The following is a 19,801-nucleotide window of genomic DNA, read 5'->3' on the forward strand; positions in this document are numbered from 1 at the left end:
TTGATGAAAGTGAAAGAGGAGAGTGAAAAAGTTGGCTTAAAGCTCAACGTTCAGAAAACTAAGATCATGGCTTCTGGTCCCATCACTTCATGGGAAATAGATGGGGAAAGAGTGGAAACAGTGTCAGACTTTATTTTTGGGGGCTCCAAAATCACTGCTGATGGTGATTGCAGCCATGAAATTAAAAGATGCTTACTCCTTGGAAGGAAGGTTATGACCAACCTAGATAGCATATTGAAAAGCAGACACATTACTTTGTCAACAAAGGTCCATCTAGTCAAGGCTATGGTTTTTCCAGTAGTCATGTATGGATGTGAGAGTTGGACGGTGAAGAAAGCTGAGCACCGAAGAATTGATGCTTTTGAACTGTGGTGTTGGAGAAGACTCTTGAGAGTCCCTTGGACTGCAAGGAGATCCAACCAGTCTATCCTAAAGGAGATCAGTCCTTTGGTTGTTCATTGGAAGGACTGATGTTGAAGCTGAAACTCCAATACTTTGGCCACCTCATGCGAAGAGTTGACTCATTGGAAAAGACCCTAATGCTGGGAAAGATTGGGGGCAGGAGGAGAAGGGTACAACAGAGGATGAGATGGTTGGATGGCATCACCGACTCGATGGACATGGGTTTGGGTAAACTCCGGGAGTTGGTGATGGACAGAGAGGCCTGGCGTGCTGCAATTCATGGGGTCACAAAGAGTCGGACACGACTGAGCGACTGAACTGAACTGAGCGACTAAACTGAACTAATCAGAAATGCAGATAGGTGTCCAAGAGACATTACAAAAGTATTAATAATATTAACAGCCGAAACCAAAAACTACCCCAATGCTGTACAATGGAAAGAATCAGTTGTGGGATAATCACCAAAAAATGAGAAGGAACACTCTAATTCACAAATACAATGCTGTATAAAAAAAGCAGACCAAGAGAATACATCCTGTATGTTTTCATTTACATGATGTACAAAAACAGGAAAAACCATGCATTCTGAAGTTAAGGCAGCAGTTATTACCTTTAGGTGACCTGGGAACATTACTCTCTCTTAGTTACTATTTCATGAGATGCAGTTTTACATGGATGGGAAAATCCATCAAGCTGTATATATACACTTGCATTTTGTATACTTTCTGTATATATATTGTACTTTTTAAAAAGTTCTTTAAAAAGTGCCAGAAGATTAAATGGGTCACCTATATAGAAATTGAATTCTCTCTCAATAAGTCTGCCTTTTTTTTTTTTTTAAAGTTCTGAAAGGAAATACGCCAAAACCTAAAAAATTTTTACCTCTGGGAGAGAAGGTTTACAATGGTTGAATTCTTTAGTTTACTCTTCTGAGCTTCTCATTTCTTATTTTCTACCACTAAGGACACTAATTTAGTAAATTATTTTAAAAATTTTTGTGGAGGAAGATGGGGAGATTACTCCTAGCAATGACTTCCCAAGGGTTTCAGTGACTCTGAGAAACCATTCAAAATGAAATAATTTTTACTATAAGTGAATAAAACAGTATAGTTCTAAAAGCTAATTTATGGCACTTACATACAAGGCAAACTAAAAATGTATCCTGTGAATTACCATAATGTTTTCCAGTTTTCAAAAAATTCCTAAAGAAAACAGGAATCCAGCTAGTTTAGGCAGAGAAGATAAATACAGGCAAAATGTCAATGCCTCAAGTTAAGCTCTGTGGTGTTGGAAAATTTTTTAACTAGGTGTATATGTTACTTTTACATTGTTAAGCTATAGATTCCTTTTCGTGTCAATATTTTAAAGTTTACTTTATCTTCCTCCTCTTTGTTTAAAAACTTCTATAAGATATAATTAACAGGCCATATCTTTCACCCAAAGTATACAATTCAAGGAGAAGGCAATGGCACCCCACTCCAGTACTCTTGCCTGGAAAATCCCATGGACGGAGGAGCCTGGTAGGCTGCAGTCCATGGGGTCGCTAAGAGTCGGACACGACTGAGCGACTTCACTTTCACTTTTCCCTTTCATGCACTGGAGAAGGAAATGGCAACCCACTCCAGTGTTCTTGCCTGGAGAATCCCGGGGACGGCGGAGCCTGGTGGGCTGCCGTCTATGGGGTCGCACAGAGTCGGACACGACTGAAGCGACTTAGCAGCAGCAGCAGCAGCATACAATTCAACGGTTTTCAGTATATTCAAGAGTTGTATGACCATCACCACTATCTCAGATGGTGCTACTGGTAAAGAACTTGCCTGGCAATGCAGGAGACATAGGAGACGCAGGTTCGATCCCTGGCTCAGGAAGATCCCCTGGAAGAGAGCATGGCAACCCACTCCAGTATTCCTGCCTGGAGAATCTCATGGACAGAGGAGCCTGGTGAGCTACATTCCATAGCATCACAAACAGTCAGACACAACTGAAGAGACAGCATGCGTGCACCAATAATCTAAAACTGCAGAACTTTTTCATCACTCCCAGAAGAAACCCATTCCAATCAGCAGTCACTCTCATTGTCTCCCAACCCCTTACCCTCACCATTAGGCAAGTACTAATTCACCTTCTGTCTCTACAGATTTGCCTATTCTGGACATTCAACAACTTTTTGTAGTTCGCACAGTACAAGTTTTGCGATTGTTTTGTAAATAGATTCCTAAGTATTCTGACTGTAAATAGAAATGTCTTAATCTCATTGTTGAACTGTTCATTGTGAATGCATAAAAAAACAAATGACTTTCCTATACTATTGTTCTTGTACCCTCCCTGATATCCAGGTGAACTCACTCACTAATTCTTATAGTTCTGTACTGGACACCTTAGGATTTTCTACAAATATATACAAGATCACGTTATCTGCAAACAGTTTTACTTCTTCCTTCCAACCTGGGCACCTACCTTATCCTTGTAGGGGCTGGAGATTATGCATCACCTATCACCAACACATTGATATTTTAAAGACCATCCTGCCTAGAGGCACCACAGTATTTTTCAAGTTCCATGAAGCTGTTCACTCTTAATTAGCATATACACATTAAGGATACATGTTAATTTCTAGAACAAAACAGTAACCTAGGAATAATACATACGGTTACATTCGATAGCGAAAAGAAAAGAGTGGAAAGTACTTATCTTTAGGAGTATTGAGTAGCTTGTCAATTATGCATATTGATGTGGTTAGCCAGGCCATTCTAATTTCCTTTGCTATTACACTAAATAGAGCCCTGAGGGACTTCCTTGCTCTAGATGCTGGTAAATCTACTCTGCAAATATAATAAGTATGAATCTCGTGAGTTCCCATCCCACCTGAAGTCACATTTGCATTGTGAGTAAGAAAGCCAGTATAAATAAGGAACTGATCCTGCTTTTACGAAGCAGGAGATAATTACTCATGAAAATGTGCTATAAAAGCCACCTAGGTAGGTACTATTTTATGCAGCATCAAAATAGATTTTACAAACTCTCTAACTTAAAGATATCCAGAAACAGGGGGAAGAAATAAAACCTGAATGCTGACATAAGGCTATAAACATGGGATATGTCCTGTGTAGTGCAAGTCATGCTAAATATATGACTTTTTATGCTCAAGGAGATATCTGTTCTAAACCTTCATGAAGTCCAGGGGTAACATCAGTTTATCCTTTTATCCTTTCAGTGTTTTCATTCCTTTAGTTGCTATATATTACTACATACTTGGTCATTTTTTAAGAGGGAGGAAATGAAATCACGTTAGAAATCTAATGGGACTGCCAAGAACATAAAAGCAGACATATCCTGGCTTAATATTGCAGTTTTCTTTATCTCTGAATAAAATACATTACATTGATTAGAACCTTCATACTCCATCACATAACAGTACTTTTAACCTATATATACTTTATGGGTCTTTTTCCTGAACTGCTTTTCCATAGAAATTATACTTAACAAATATTTAAACAGACAACTTAAATATAGCTGGTCTAAAGCCTGTGAAACTTTAACACTTTAAAATGCTGCTGCATGCATACATATTAAAACCCAAACACTAGAATTTACATCTGTGTTTCCAGTATATTTAAATTATTCATCAGAATTTGAAACAAACTTTTTTTCAAGTTTGTTGAAAAATGTGAAAAACAAACCAAGGCTATGGTTTTTCCAGTGGTCATGTATGGATGTGAGAGTTGGACTATAAGGAAAGCTGAGTGCCGAAGAATTGCTGCTTTTGAACTGTGGTGTTGGAGAAGACTCTTGAGAGTCCCTTGGACTGCAAGGAGATCCAACCAGTCCATCCTAAAGGAGATCAGTCCTGAGTTTTCATTGGAAGGACTGATGTTGAAGCTGAAACTTCAATACTTTGGCCACCTCATGCAAAGAGTTGATTCACTGGAAAAGACCCTGATGCTGGGAAGGATTGGGGGCGGGAGGAGAAGGGGATGACAGAGGATGAGATGGCTGGATGGCATCACTGACTCGATGGACATGAGTTTGGGTAAACTCTGGGAATTGGTGATGGACAGGGAGGCCTGGCATACTGCAGTCCATGGAGTCACAAAGAGTCGGACACGACTGAGTGACTGAAGTGAACTGAACACTATGATATTCTAGTTACCTAATTGTGATAACACAGAACATTATTTTTAATACTTAGCAAAGGCATTTTTCAAGTTCTTTTAAAAACACTGTGACTTCTTTCTTTAAGGTCCTCAGTGTCTATAATGTCAATGCAAAGAAAAATATAGAAAGAACTAAAGAAATACAATAGCAGTTAATTGGAGAAAAGACAAATAATATTTCCTTCACAGGAAAAAGGAAAGGAAGTTGAAACTTTAGGAATTCAACTTTTCTTCTTTAAGCCTTCTGGTATGACTGTGACCATGTGGCAAGAAAATAACAAAACTGTAGAATGCCCATCAGCACAGGGTGGGAATGTTCATGCACGGCATTCAATAATGCACTTGCTGTATTTCAGACTGTCTGTACATATTTCTTCAATGGTATTTCAAATTCAAACAGAAAAATCTTTACCTTCTACTTGGGGATATAGAAAATATCAATGGATTAATTGTATATGATCAGATAAACTATTTACTATCATGAATACACTCATTCTCATTTTGAAAAAGATTTATTTCATCTACATTTCCCAATGTTCAGTGAGGTTTTTTACGTGGGTGACAAAGACTTCTCTCTTCTTTAAGCAATATTATGTTAGTCGCTCAGTCATGTCCAGCATTTTGCAACACCATGGACTGTAGTCCCCCAGGCTCCTCTGTCCATGGGGTTTTCCAGGCAAGAATACTGGAATGAGTTGCCATGCCCTTCTCCAGGGAATCCTCCCAACCCAGGGATCGAACCTGGGTCTCCCACATTGCAAGCCGATTCTTTACTGTTTGAGCTACTCAAATATTTGGCTTTAAAATGAAGAACATATATACATCAAAGTAACCTGAGATCTAGTCATTCCTTTCCCCTGGACCTCCACTGAAGTAACTTGGATTTGCCTTGGTAATAACAAGCTACTGAGGAAATATGGTACAATGTTCCTTAACTGAAGCATCAGCTCTCCAGGTTCCTAGCAGGGTTTGTGAGCACAATCTGCTTCCCTTTGGTCTGTGAGCCTACTGCTACCGCAGCCCTCCAGATCACTTCCCCTACAGCATTCCTTAGCAAATGCTCAGCCTCACTTTTACTTCTACTTTCTCTTTCTTGCCACTATCTTGAAGTGAAAGTGAAAGTCACTCAGTTGTGTCTGACTCTGCCACCCCATGGAATTCTCCAGGCCAGAATACAGGAGCGGGTAGCCTTTCCCTTCTTCAGGGGATCTTCCCAACCCAGGGATCAAACCCAGGTCTCCTACTACCTCACTTTGATGCTTATTCCAAATAGATCATTTGGTCATTCTGTTTCTTTATACTTAAATACCCGTTGTTTTGGCTTCCCTGGTGGCTCAGAGGGTAAAGCGTCTGCTTGCAATGTGGGAGACCTGGGTTCGATCCCTGGGTAGGGAAGATCCACTGGAGAAGGAAATGGCAACCCACTCCAGTACTCTTGCCTGGAAAATCCCATGGACAGAGAAGCCTGGTAGGCTACAGTCCATGGGGTCGCAAAGAGTCAGACACGACTGAGCAACTTCACATTCACCCGTTGTTTTAACAAGTGACCTCTACAACTAGAAAATACTCCTCAGGAACAAGGACTCACCAGGAAGTATTATCGAAATTTAAATGTTTCAATATTCAGACAAAGGTGTTATTTTCCCATATAGTTAGACTAGAAATCCAGCACTTGCTATTTATCTCTTTTGTAGTGGAGTAATATGGGGTCTAATTCCCTTCCCCTTGGGTCTGGGTTGGCTCTGACCCATCAGAAACCAAAAAATGAGCAGAAGTGATGCAATTTCTGGAATCAGGTCAGAAGGAACCCAGCAGTGCTCTCATGTTCTCTTGGGATATTTCATCTCTGGACAGGTCATCTCCAAAAAGTTCCCTGGGCAAACTCTCCCTCTCAGAATACAGCCATCATGCATACACATTCAAGTCAATAGAGAGGCCATGCAGAAGTGCTCTGGCAGGGAGTTTCAGCTGAGCAGAGCCTTCAAGTGTGAGCACTAGACACAGGAGTGAAGAAGTCTCCAGATGATTCTGCCAGCCAGCTGCTGCTTCTCAGCTGAAACCCTAGCTTTCAGAGAACAGAGCAAGCCATCCCTGTTATGCCCTGTCTGAAATCTACAGAATCTATCTATGGGTGTGATAAAATGATTTTTTAAATGTTAAACCACTAACATTTGGGGTAGTTTGCTAAATGGCAATCAATAAGAGTCTCCACAGTTATGAATTTCAGAAAGAAAATAAAGAAAACAGGAAAAACTAGCAAAGTAGTACTTGCAAAGAACATGCATCTTCAAACTAAAATGGCCTACCAATGGCCAATACAACAAATTTTAAAAGGTTTATGTCAAGATGTATCACTGCAATCTCTCAAAGATCACATATAAAATCAGACTTCTACAATGGAACAAGAATTGAGACAGGACTGGCCTCCTCACCATTGAGACTGGATGCTAACAGACAGTATAGCAATCCATCAGAATTCTCAGGGAAAACACCCAACCCAACCAGCCATTATATGTACAGAGGGAATAAAAGGACTCAAAAAGTGTATTTCCTTCACATTTTTCAATAATGTGGTTCTTAAGGATATGTTCCATCATAATCAGGGAGCATATCAAGAAAGAATGACATTTTAGAAAAAAGACCACATAAGAAAGGAAATGTAATCAGGATACAGTACTAGGATGAGAAGTGAACAGTATTTATACAGTCATAATAATGTAAGTGATTTATAGATTCAACCTATATACAAAGCAAAGACATCTTAATTGCAGTTACATTACAGAATGAAATAAAAATCTCACCAGCTCTGAAGAAGTCCTTTACTTTTAAAAACAAAAAGTAAAAAGATACCACAAGTTGGAATTATAAGAGGGAAGATGAAAGGAAGTGGTTTCTGTCCTAACCACTGAAAACAGGTAAAACCAAACTTCCATTGTTTTGTTTTTTTTTAACTCTACAAAATTGATAAATCTTTAGCAAGAATAACAAAGACAAAAACAGACAAAACGAATTTTTATCAGGAATGAAAGGAGGGAATTTCAATACAGGTGTTAAAAAAGAGAATACTGCAAACAATGCTACAACACAAATTCAACAATTTAGGTGAAATGGGCCAATTCCTTAAAAACTCCAACCTATCAAGACCTATCCAAGATGAAATAGGTAACTCAAACATTTAACAAAATTTTATTATAGACAAAAAATCTTTTGTCTACATCTCACAGATATAAAGAACAAACCAGTGGTTAACAGTGGGGAGAGGGTAGGAGAGAAGGGGCAATAATGGAGTAGGGAATTAAGAGTATGAACTATCAGGTGAGTTACAAGGATATACTGTACAACACAGGGATTAGAGCCAGTATTTTACAGTAACTATAAATGGAGTATAACCTTTAAAAACTGGGAATCACTATGTTATACATCTGTAACTCATAAAATATTGTAGAGCAACTATACTTCAGTTTAAAAAAAAATCTTCTGGGGAAAACGTCTCCAGGCCCCTATGATTTCACTGGTAAATTCTCTCTCTCTCTCTCTCTAGTCACTAAGTCGTGTCCGACTCTTGCAACCCCATGGACTGTAGCCTGCCAGGCTCCTCTGTCCATGGGATTCTCTAGGTGAGAATACTGGAGTGGGTTGCCATTTCCTTCTACCAAACATCTAAAAAAGAAGTAATGCTAAATGTATATAGTCTCTACAGAAAATGGGCTTCCCTTGTGGCTCAGCTGGTAAAGAATCCGCCTGTACTGTGGGAGACCTGGGTTCGATTCCTGGGTTGGGAAGATCCCCTGGAGAAGGGAAAGGCTATCCACTACAGTATTCTGGCCTCAAGAATTCCATGGACTGTACAGTCTATGGGGTCACAAAGAGTTGGACATGACTGAGTGACTTTCAATTTTCACTACAGAAACTATAAGAGGAAGGTATATTTCCCATCCTATGATACCAGCACTAATCTGATTCCAAAGATAGACACTGAAGCAAAACTACAGACCAATATCCCTTCCTAATAAACCTATATATTCAAAATTCCTCAATATAATACAGCCTGCCCTCTCCATCTGTGGGTTCTGCATCTGAATTAAACTGTGGATCAAAGATTTCAGGGAAAAAATGGCAAAATAAAATAACAAAACTTTAATTTCCCTCATAGGCAACTATTTACACAGTATTTGCATTATATTTACAACTACTTATATAACATTGGTGACTCAGATGGTAAAGAATCTGCCAGCAATGCCAGAGACCCAAGTTCAATCCCTGGGTGGGGAAGATCCCCTGGAGAAGGGGTTACCCACTCCAGTATCCTTGCCTGGAGAACTTCATGGCCAGAGGAGCCTGACAGGATACAGTCTATGAGGTCGCAAAGAGTTGGACACAACTGAGCAACTTTCACACAAACACACACACACACGTAAATGCTATGTAAAATGCTATGTAATGTAAATACAATATAAATACTATGTAAATAGTTGCTGGCATATACAGCAAATTCAAGTTTTGGCTTTCAGAACTTTCCAGAAATTGTTTGAATACTCTGTACCCACCAGTTGGCTGCACACAAGGATGGGTGACATGCAGATTCCCCACCTTCCACTACTGAAAATCCATCCTTGAGTAAATATACCTGGTGAGGGTTTAACTACGATCCCCATTTTCTAGATCAGGAAAATGAAGCTTGGAGAGGTTAACTAGATCTGTTCAAGACAGATCCCACAGCTGGAAAATGAGAGTGCCAAGGTTCAAATCCAGGGCTGACACCAAAGCCTGTGCTGTTAACTACTGAGCTTATGGTGTGGCAGCAAGAGAATCAAGAACAGGCGAGGAGTCACACGCCCACTCACAAGAAGGCAGACTGTGCACAGCTCAGTCTCCTAGCCTTCCCCCAACACAGCCTCCCCTCCCATTCATTAGCACCCAGACGGAAAGGCAGAAAGGAACTGGAGCTGCTTCTCATAAAGGCTGCCCCCAACTAAGGTGGGCACCAAGCAAAGTCTTTGGCAGATACTTTTACATTGGAAGAAGAATGCCAAGGGCCATGCTTCCTGCCCTCAGAAAGCTTGGTCTAGTTTATACCCAAAGATCATGTCCTCAAATTGTCCACAATACATAGTATGCTCAGGGGCTGTAACACATGTGCACATATACATCAGTGTGTGTAGTAGATGTAATAGTCATGTAAATGCACATGTATATGGAGAGCACTAGAGATTCTCTTGAAGTCCTAGTTCAGTTCAGTCGCTCAGTCGTGTCCGACTCTTTGTGACCCATGAATTGCAGCACACCAGGCCTCCCTGTCCATCACCAACTCCCGGAGTTTACCCAAACCCATGTCCATCGAGTCGGTGATGCCATCCAACCATCTCATCCTCTGTCGTCCCCTTCTCCTCCTGCCCCCTATTCTTCCCAGCATCAGGGTCTTTTCCAATGAGTCAACTCTTTGCATTAGGTGGCCAAAGTATTGCAGTTTCAGCTTCAACATCAGTTCTTCCAATGAACACCCAGGACTGATCTCCTTTAGGATGGATCGATTGGATCTCCCTGCAGTCCAAGGGACTTTCAAGAGTCTTCTCCAACACCAAAGTTCAAAAGCATCAATTCTGCGGCGCTCAGCTTTCTTCATCGTCCAACTCTCATATCCATACATGACTACTAGAAAAACCATAGCCTTGACTAGACGGACTTTTGTTGGCAAAGCAATGTCTCTGCTTTTAAATATGCTATCTAGGTTGGCCATAAACTTCCTTCCAAGGAGTAAGCGTCTTTTAACTTCATGGCTGCAATCACCATCAACAGTGATTTTGGAGCACAAAAAAATAAAGTCTGACACTGTTTCCACTCTTTCCCCATCTATTTCCCATGAAGTGATGGGACCAGAAGCCATGATCTTAGTTTTCTGAATGTTGAGCTTTAAGCCAACTTTTTCACTCTCCTCTTTCACTTTCATCAAGAGGCTCTTTAGTTCTTCTTCACTTTCTGCCATAAGGGTGGTGTCATCTGCATATCTGAGGTTATTGATATTTCTCCCGGCAATCTTGATTCCAGCTTGTGTTTCTTCCAGCCCAGCGTTTCTCATGATGTACTCTGCATATAAGTTAAATAAGCAGGGTGACAATATACAGTCTTGACGTACTCCTTTTCCTATTTGGAACCAGTCTGTTGTTCCATGTCCAGTTCTAACTGTTGCTTCCTGACCTGCATACAGGTTTCTCAAGAGACAGGTCAGATGGTCTGGTATTCCCATCTCTTAGAATTTTCCACAGTTGATTGTGATCCACACAGTCAAAGGCTTTGGCATGGTCAATAAAGCAGAAATAGATGTTTTTCTGGAACTCTCTTGCTTTTGCGATGATCCTGCGGATGTTGGCAATTTGATCTCTGGTTCCTCTGCCTTTTCTAAAACCAGCTTGAACATCTGGAAGTTCACAGTTCACGTATTGCTGCTTGGAGAATTTTGAACATTACTTTACTAGCATGTCAGATGAGTGCAATTGTGCGCTAGTTTGAGCATTCTTTGGCATTGCCTTTCTTTGGGATTGGAACGAAAACTGACCTTTTCCAGTCCTGTAGCCACTGCTGAGTCTTCCAAATTTGCTGGCATATCGAGTGCAGCACTTTCACAGCATCATCTTTCAGGATTTGAAATAGGTCCACTGGAATTCCATCCCCTCCACTAGCTTTGTTCGTAGTGATGCTTTCTAAGGCCCACTTGACTTCACATTCCAGCATGTCTGGCTCTAGGTGAGTGATCACACCATCGTGATTATCTGGGTCCTGAAGATCTCTTTTGTACAGTTCTTCTGTGTATTCTTGCCACCTCTTCTTAATATCTTCTGCTTCTGTTAGGTCCGTACCATTTCTGTCCTTTATCGAGCCCATCTTTGCATGAAATGTTCCCTTGGTAGCTCTAATTTTCTTGAAGAGATCTCTAGTCTTTCCCAATCTGTTGTTTTCCTCTATTTCTTTGCACTGATCGCTGAGGAAGGCTTTCTTATCTCTCCTTGCTATTCTTTGGAACTCTGCATTCAAATGCTTATATCTTTCCTTTTCTCCTTTGCTTTTCGCTTCTCTTCTTTTCCCAGCTATTTGTAAGGCCTCCTCAGACAGCCATTTTGCTTTTTTGCATTTCTTTTCCATGGGGATTGTCTTGATCCCTGTCTCCTGTACCATGTCACAAACCTCTGTCCATAGTTCATCAGGCACTCTGTCTATCAGATCTGGTCCCTTAAATCTATTTGTCACTTCTACTGTATACTCATAAGGGATTTGATCTAGGTCATACCTGAATGGTCTAGTGGTTTTCCCTACTTTCTTCAATTTCAGTCTGAATTTGGCAATAAGGAGTTCATGATCTGAGCCACAGTCTGCTCCCAGTCTTGTTTTTGCTGACTGTATAGAGCTTCTCCATCTTTGGCTGCAAAGAATATAATCAATCTGATTTCGGTGTTGACCAGCTGGTGATGTCCACATGTATAGAGTCTTCTCTTGTGTTGTTGAAAGAGGGTGTTTGCTATGACCAGTGAGTTCTCTTGGCAAAACTCTATTAGCCTTTGCCCTGCTTCATTCTGTACTCCAAGGCCAAATTTGCCTGTTATGCCAGGTGTTTCCTGACTTCCTACTTTTGCATTTCAGTCCCCCATAATGAAAAGGACATCTTTTTTGGGTGTTAGTTCTAGAAATTCTAGAAGGTCTTGTAGAAGTCCTAGTAGTGCCATTCTACTTATTAATAATGTAATACTTCATATAGCTGAGCTAAATGGACTCTCACCCCGGTATGAGAATTAAAAAAAAAAGTTTACTAAGAGCACATACAAGACTTAAAGGGTTACTACTGGTTAAACTACTAAGAACTCTTTCAAAGTAGCCTCAAGCACTTAAACATATCTATATACATGCAAAATCGAGACCCAGGTAACTGAAAATTCCTTAAAGATCATGCAAGGTAACATGTGGTTTACATTTTATACATACATATATAAATATATATGTAATTATTTATATGAAATTATGAAATTAAAAGACGCTTGCTCCTTGGAAGAAAAGCTATGACCAACCTAGACAGCATATTAAAAAGCAGAGACGTTACCTTACCAACAAAGGTCCATCTAGTCAAAGTTATGATTTTTCCGGTAGTCATGTATGGATGTGAGAGTTGGACTATAAACTGAAGAATCGATGCTTTTGAACTGTGGTGTTGGAGAAGACTCTTGAGAGTCCCTTGGACTGCAGGGAGATCCAATCGATCCATCCTAAAGGAGATCAGTCCTGAGTTTTCATTGGAAGGACTGATGCTGAAGCTAAAACTCCAATACTTTGGCCACCTGATGTGAAGAGCTGACTCATTTGAAAAGACCCTGATGCTGGGAAAGTTTGAAGGTGGGAGGAGCAGGGGACAACAGAGGATGAGATGGTTGGATGGCATCACCGACGCGACGGACATGAGTTTGAGTAGGCTCTGGGAGTTGGTGATGGACAGGGAAGCCTGGCGTGCTATAGTCCATGGGGTCGCAAAGAGTCGGACATGATTGAGCAACTGAACTGAACTGATATATACATATACACACAAATGATAATATACATTCCTTGAAAAATACTGTTTAGCAAAGCAACTGACAGAGGATTAATCTCCAAATAAACAAACAGCTCATGCATCTCCATATCAAAAAAACAGCCTAATCAAAAAATGGATGGAAGACCTAAACAAGACATTTCCTCAAAGAAGACATACAGATGGCCAAACACATGGGAAGACACTCAACATCATTAATTATTAGAGAAATGTAAATCAAAACTACAATGAAATATCAGCTCACATTGGTCAGAATGGCCATCATCACAAAATCCACACACAGTAAATGTTGGAGAGGGTGTGGAGGAAAGGGAATCTTCCTACATTGTTGGTGGGAATGTAAACTGATAAAGCCACTATGGAGGTTCCTTATAAAACTAAAAATGGAACTACCATGTGACCCAGCAATCCCACTAGTGGGCATATACCTAGAGAAAAGCCTAATTCAAAAAGACACATGCAGTCCAACATTGACTACAGCACTATTTACAACAGCCAGGACATGGAAACAATCTAAACGTCCATCAACAAGAGGAATGGATAAAGAAGATGTGGTACATGTACACAGTAGAATATTAGTCATAAAAAGGAACAAAATTGGGTCATGTGCAGAGACACGGTTGAAAATAGAGACTGATACAGAGTGAAGTCAGAAAGGGAAAAACAAATATCATATATCATCCCATGCATATATGTGCAACCTGAAAAAAATAGGTATAGACAATTTACAAAGCAGAAATAGAGATAGAGACAAAGAACAAATGTATGGATACCAAGGGGTAAGGGGAGGGTGGGGAGAGGCAAATTGGGAGACTGAGATTAACATATATACACTATTGACACTATGTATAAAATAGATAACTAATGAGAACCTAAAAAGAATAAAATACACTGGATATGTAAAAATTAAAAAAGCAGTTAAAAAAAGAAAAATACTGTGTTTATAATTTTAAGCTAGTTAGTTTAGACTGGGCTTCCCTCTACTCCCTCAAATAGTTTTAAAGTTAGTATGCCTTTTTAACATATGATGGCATCTAAGAAACAAAGTAATCAAAATTCTAAGAGCTAAGCAAACCAATGACAAAAAGGGGGAGGTCACCATAATGGAGAAAATTAGACGTCACAGTTCAAATCCTGAGATCATATACCACAACTTAAAAAGAAGGCAATCCAAAACAATTAATAAAAATATCCATTTAATCAATGTCTTATTTCCTCCGATTATCTCCCATTTTAGCTAGAAAGGATTTCAGGAGAGAGATTAATAGAGAGAACACACTCATTGAGAATTACAAATTTCCTAGGACCACAATTTTTGAGGCCCCAGCCCAGTACCTTAACCCCGTTTCTTAGTTCAGGATGGCATGTGTACTTCATTTTACCTTTCTGTCTCTCAACCTCTCACATATATGGGGGCTCTGATTCTCTCACGTATATGCAGTTTTCATATGTAACTAATACTCTTCTTCCAGTTTTATTGATATATACTTGACATACATCAGCACTGCGTAAGTTTAAGATGTATAGTATTATGATTTGACAGTATGAAATGATTATCACAAGATATCCGAGATGATTGATGTTTACTAATCTTGTGATAATTAGTAAACATACATCATCTCATATAGATACAAAAAGTTTTCCCTTGTAATGAAAATTCTTGGTAGTCAATCCTAACAACTTTCATATGTAACACAGTGTTAACTGTTATATCCCTAGGACTTTTTTAAAATTGATGGGTAATTGCTTTACAGAATTTTGTTGTTTTCTGTCAAACCTCAACATGAATCAGCCATAGGTATACATATAGCCCCTCACTTTTGAACCTCCCTCCCCATCCCACCCCTCTAGGTTGATACAGAGCCCCTGTTTGAGTTTCCTGAGCTATACAGCAAATTCCCATTGGCTATCTATTTTACATATGGTAATGTAAGTTTCCATGTTACTCTTTCCATACATCTCACCCTCTCCTCCCCTCTCCCTGTGTCCTTAAGTCTATTCTCTATGTCTGTTTCTCCACTGCTGCCCTGTAAATAAATTCTTCAGTACCATTTTTCTAGATTCCATATATATGCATCAGAATATGTATGTATTTTTCTCTTTCTGACTTACTTCACTCTGTATAATAGGTTCTAGGTTCATCCACCTCATTAGAACTGACTCAAAGGCATTCCTTTTTATGGCTGAGTAATGTTCCATTGTGAATATGTACCACAACTTCTTTATCCATTCATCTGTCAATGGATATCTAGGTTGCTTCCATGTTCTAGCTATTGTAAATAGTCCTGCAATGAACAATGGGATACATGTGTCTCTTTCAATTTTGGTTTCCTCAGGGTATATGCCTAGAAGTGGGATTGCTGGGTCACATGGTGGTTTTATTCCTCGTTTTTTTAAGGAATCTCCATACCATCTTCCATAGTTGCTATATCAATTTACATTCCCACCAACAGTGAAAGAGCATTCCCATTTCTCCACGCCCTCTCCAGCATTTACTGTTTGCAGACCTTTAGATGATGGCCATTCTGACTGGTGTAAGGTGATATCTCATTGTAGTTTTAATTTACATTTCTCTAATAATGAGCGATGTTGAACATCTTTTCATGTGCTTGTTAGCCATCTGTATGTCTTCTTTGGAGAAATGTGTTTAGTCTTTTTCCCACTTTTTGACTGAGTTGTATGAACTGCTTGTATATTTTGGAAATTAATCCTTTGTCAGTTGTTTCATTTGCTATATTGTCTCCCATTCTGAGGGCTGTCTTTTCACCTTGCTTATAGTTTCCTTTGCTATGCAAAAAGCTTTTAAGTTTAATCAGGTTCCCTAGGACTTTTTTTCTGATAACTGGAAGTTTCTACCTTTTCATCGCCTTCATCCAATTCCTCTTCCCTCTCCCCTCCAGTAACCACAAATCTGATCTCTTTTTCTATGGTTTATTTTTGAAATATAGTTGACCTATTATTAAATGTTAGTTCCTATTACACAACAGTGATTTGATAATTCTAGACATTTCAAAAGGATTACTACAATAAGTCATTATGACCTATCACCATATAAAGAAACAACATATTACTGATTATATCCCATATTGTACATTTCATGACCGTGACTCATTTATTTTGTAACTGGAAGTTTGTACCTGTTAATATCTCTTACCTATTTCTCTCTCCTCCATATCCCCAACCCATCTGGCAATCCAAAATTAAATTTTAGTTTTTCCAAACATGGAAACTTACATTACCATGTGTAAAATAGGTAGCCAGTGGGAACTTGCTGTACAACTCAGGAACTCAAACTGGGGCTCTGTAACAACCTAGAGGGGTGGGAAGGAAGCTGGGAGGGAGGTTCAAGAGGGAGGGGACATATGTATACCTATGGATGATTCATATTGATGTTTGGCAGAAACCAACACAATTCTGTAGAACTATCCTTCAATTTTAAAAATAAATTTAAAAAGTTTTAGTTTCTTCTGTTGATCTGACTCATGTCAATTTAATTCTTCGGCTAGCCAGAAGAACCTAGAAGGGTAGAGGAGAGTTTTCTTCATTCCTGACAGGTCTCGGTCTTAGAGATCTCGTCTCACTCTCCAATGATAATGCAAACTCTCCATTTGGTTGGAGGAGGGGGTAAAAGAAACAATATAGTACATTTCTGCAAAGATCTTTAAAATTCCACCCCCTCAAACAACCAATCAAGGCACTGCACATTAAGGAAGGGGTGAAGACACTCCTCTCACACCTCACAATTCAAAAAGCAGACAGGTCAGAAAGAGGATTGAGATTACACTAAATCCACCATCCACCAAGGAACAGCAGCCAAGATGCAGGTTACCATGATGACCATCACTCTGGAGGTTGAACCCCCAGATACAACAGAAAACGTAAAGACCAGGATCCAGGATAAGGAATTTCCTTCTGATCAAAGACTTCTCTTTGCTGGCAAGCAACTGGAAGACAGACTCTGACTTCAACATTCAAAGGAGGTCACTCTTCATCTTGTGTGGAGACTTCATGGTGGTGCTGAGAGAGAATCTTAACGCCACTCCGAAAAAGAATGAGGGAAAGACAGTTAAGCTGGCTGTCCCAAAATACCATGAGGGAGATGAGAATGGTAAAATCAGCCACCTTCCAAGGGAGTACCCTTCAGATGAATGTGGGTGCTGGTTTTTATGGCCAGTCACTTTGACAGATGCTATTGTGGCCTATGTGGTCTGATCTACTGTTTCAAGAAACCAGAAAACAAGTAATTTTACACTGGTTAACAAAAGACATGAATTAACAGGCTGGGGAAAAAAAAAAAAAAAGATTACACAAAAGAAACCCAGTATGAAGGGTTGGTGAGGAGTGTTCTACATTAGGAATTGGGCATCACCGGCCTTATGCCCTGTCCACCTGAAAGCCCAAGGGACTGGAAATGTAAGGGACTGCGATGACACTGGGGAGGGACTTCCCTGGTGATCCAGTGGTTAAGATTCTGTGCTTTCACTGCAGGGGACAGAGGTTCAATCCCTGGTTTGGGGAACTAGGATCCAGCATGCTGTGCAGCATGACCAAAAACAAAAATTTTTTTTTAAAAAAGACACTCTTCCTACCATACTAATTACCTTCAAAGAACCAGGAGCCCTGGAGTTTAACAAATGAGTGAAGAGGACATTTTAAAAAACCCAAAGTACATCTAAGTGTTTCATCTTCTTAGTGTAGTTAGACATCACTCACTTCAACTAGGAACTCACGCAAAACAAGTGTTTTTTCTTCCCTGGCACAACAGGCCAGCCTCAATTTAAAAAAATTACTTACTGAAGCAGCCTCAGGGAAAAAGGCAAGGAAAAAAGACAACAGCTAAGTTTTTAGATAAGACAGAACTTACTCACTGAAGGAAGAGTACTTTTCTTCAGGAGTTTTTCAAGATGACCAAAAAGATAACGAACAGTTCCCCAGTTCATCCGAACATGTTGCCAGGGCTTCAGCGACGGGGGTTTGCTTGTCTGCATGGACAGAAGTGATTCAGGGAGAGGACTGTAAAAATACTTCTGTTTACCTAATGGAACTCAATGTTCGGAACGCTCATCTCTCTCCTTTATCCATCTTCTTTCCTGGTTCACTCACCACAAACAGGAGCTGAGATCACTTGCTCAGGACGAAGGAAAGCAAGACACTACCACATACTAGTAATTTTATATTTTTCCTTTTCACCCAAGCACATGTATTTGGCAATGCTCTTTGCAAACATCTAAAGCATTATAAAACTACATAAGGTGAATAACCACCATCAATTAACTCACCAGTCCTAATAATGAATGGCCTGCCTTCCTTTACACCTTCCTTACCACTGATACAAAAAAATTGTTGCACCAAAATTCAGAAACTCATATCTAGTTTTCATCACATAACACACATGTTTAAGGACTTAGAGGGGGAGATTCTTACCATTTATCTGAAAAATACATCTTGTAGGTGACTATTTTCAAGCCTCTGGACTTTCTCAGTCACACTCATACCCCATACCCATCATTTTTTAGCGTTGTCTTCAGCTCCGTTTCAGTCACACTTCCATCACACTCACCTTGCTCAGTCCCATCTGAGCACCCATGCTGAAGCCTCCACCATCACCCCCGGAGGACCCTGCTCTTGCCTATGACTTAGCGCATGTCACTCACTGAGATATTGGGATCCCCTTCCTCAAGGGAGGGGCTCTTCCTTCCCCCTCACATCTGGCGTAGGCAGCCTCAGTTCATGTTGTAGAACAGTGAATAAATGTTGTCTCCCCATGTCTGAGACAATGATTCATACCCACCACTCTTTCCCCAGACTCACTGAAGCTTCTCTATTGGAGTGGCTCCACACCAACCCTTCTTCTGCTACCATCACCACAAAGCAGTCCTTCCTGCAACAGATACTCACTGAGCCTCTATCAAAGCCAGGCGCTGCTGTTGGCTGGGAATAGAGCAATGAACCAAACAAAAAACCCTGCCTAAATGGAGCATGCATTCTAATACGGGAGAAGTGATGCCCTTGGACAGCTCACATTCAATTTGAACTTCAGTATAATTCAGTTGTTTTGATTCTATATTGAGTCAAGTGACTGCCCAGACTCCTGTGGTAGATATCCTGCAAAGACAGGTACCACCAACTCCTCCTAAACCTGCAGACACAGGACTACTCTTCCCATTAAGAGACAGAGTCTGTTTCCTCTCTACCTGAACCTGAGCTGCCCTGTGACTTGACCAACAGAATTCTCAGAAATGACCGCTGTGTCAATTCTGCAGCTAAGAAACCCGACAGTTTCCACCGTCCGGGAAACCAGGCACCACGTGAAGAAGCTCAGCCTATCCTGCTAGAGAGAAGGCCATGTGGAGAGAAGGGCCGCAAGGAGGAGAACCGTGGCACCCCGAGTGACAGCCAGGACACAGGCCACAGACACGTGAGTGAGGCCACCTCCTACCTTCCAGCCACCAGGTGAATGCAGCCCCTTGAGTAAGCCCAACAAACATCACTGGAGCACAGACCACCACCCATGATGAATTTCTGAACTATAGCATCACAATCAGTAAAGTGGTGGTGGTTTTAAGCCAATAAATTTGGGAGTGGTTGTTCGGCAGCAATAGATAAGGGAGATCCTGCCTTCATGAGACAGAGTTCTTAGCCAGAGTCAGGGTGGTATCTTCTATGTGTTTCTAGG

At 40.3% G+C, this 19,801-nt stretch overlaps 1 protein-coding gene and 1 pseudogene across 8 annotated transcripts in view; one reads left to right on the plus strand and one right to left on the minus strand.

The window, feature by feature from the left end:
* CNNM2 (cyclin and CBS domain divalent metal cation transport mediator 2) overlaps positions 1 to 19,801 on the minus strand; it is a 162,999-nt gene that overhangs the window by 83,001 nt on the left and 60,197 nt on the right. The window lies entirely within an intron of this gene.
* On the plus strand, positions 16,062 to 17,369 carry LOC145527190 (ubiquitin-ribosomal protein eS31 fusion protein pseudogene; annotated as a pseudogene). Its single transcript, XR_014069560.1, has one exon. The product of XR_014069560.1 is annotated as a ubiquitin-ribosomal protein eS31 fusion protein pseudogene (transcript).

This window comes from Giraffa tippelskirchi, chromosome 2, assembly GCF_054371585.1.
Source record: "Giraffa tippelskirchi isolate mGirTip1 chromosome 2, T2T-mGirTip1v1.2.pri, whole genome shotgun sequence".
NCBI lineage: Eukaryota > Metazoa > Chordata > Mammalia > Artiodactyla > Giraffidae > Giraffa > Giraffa tippelskirchi.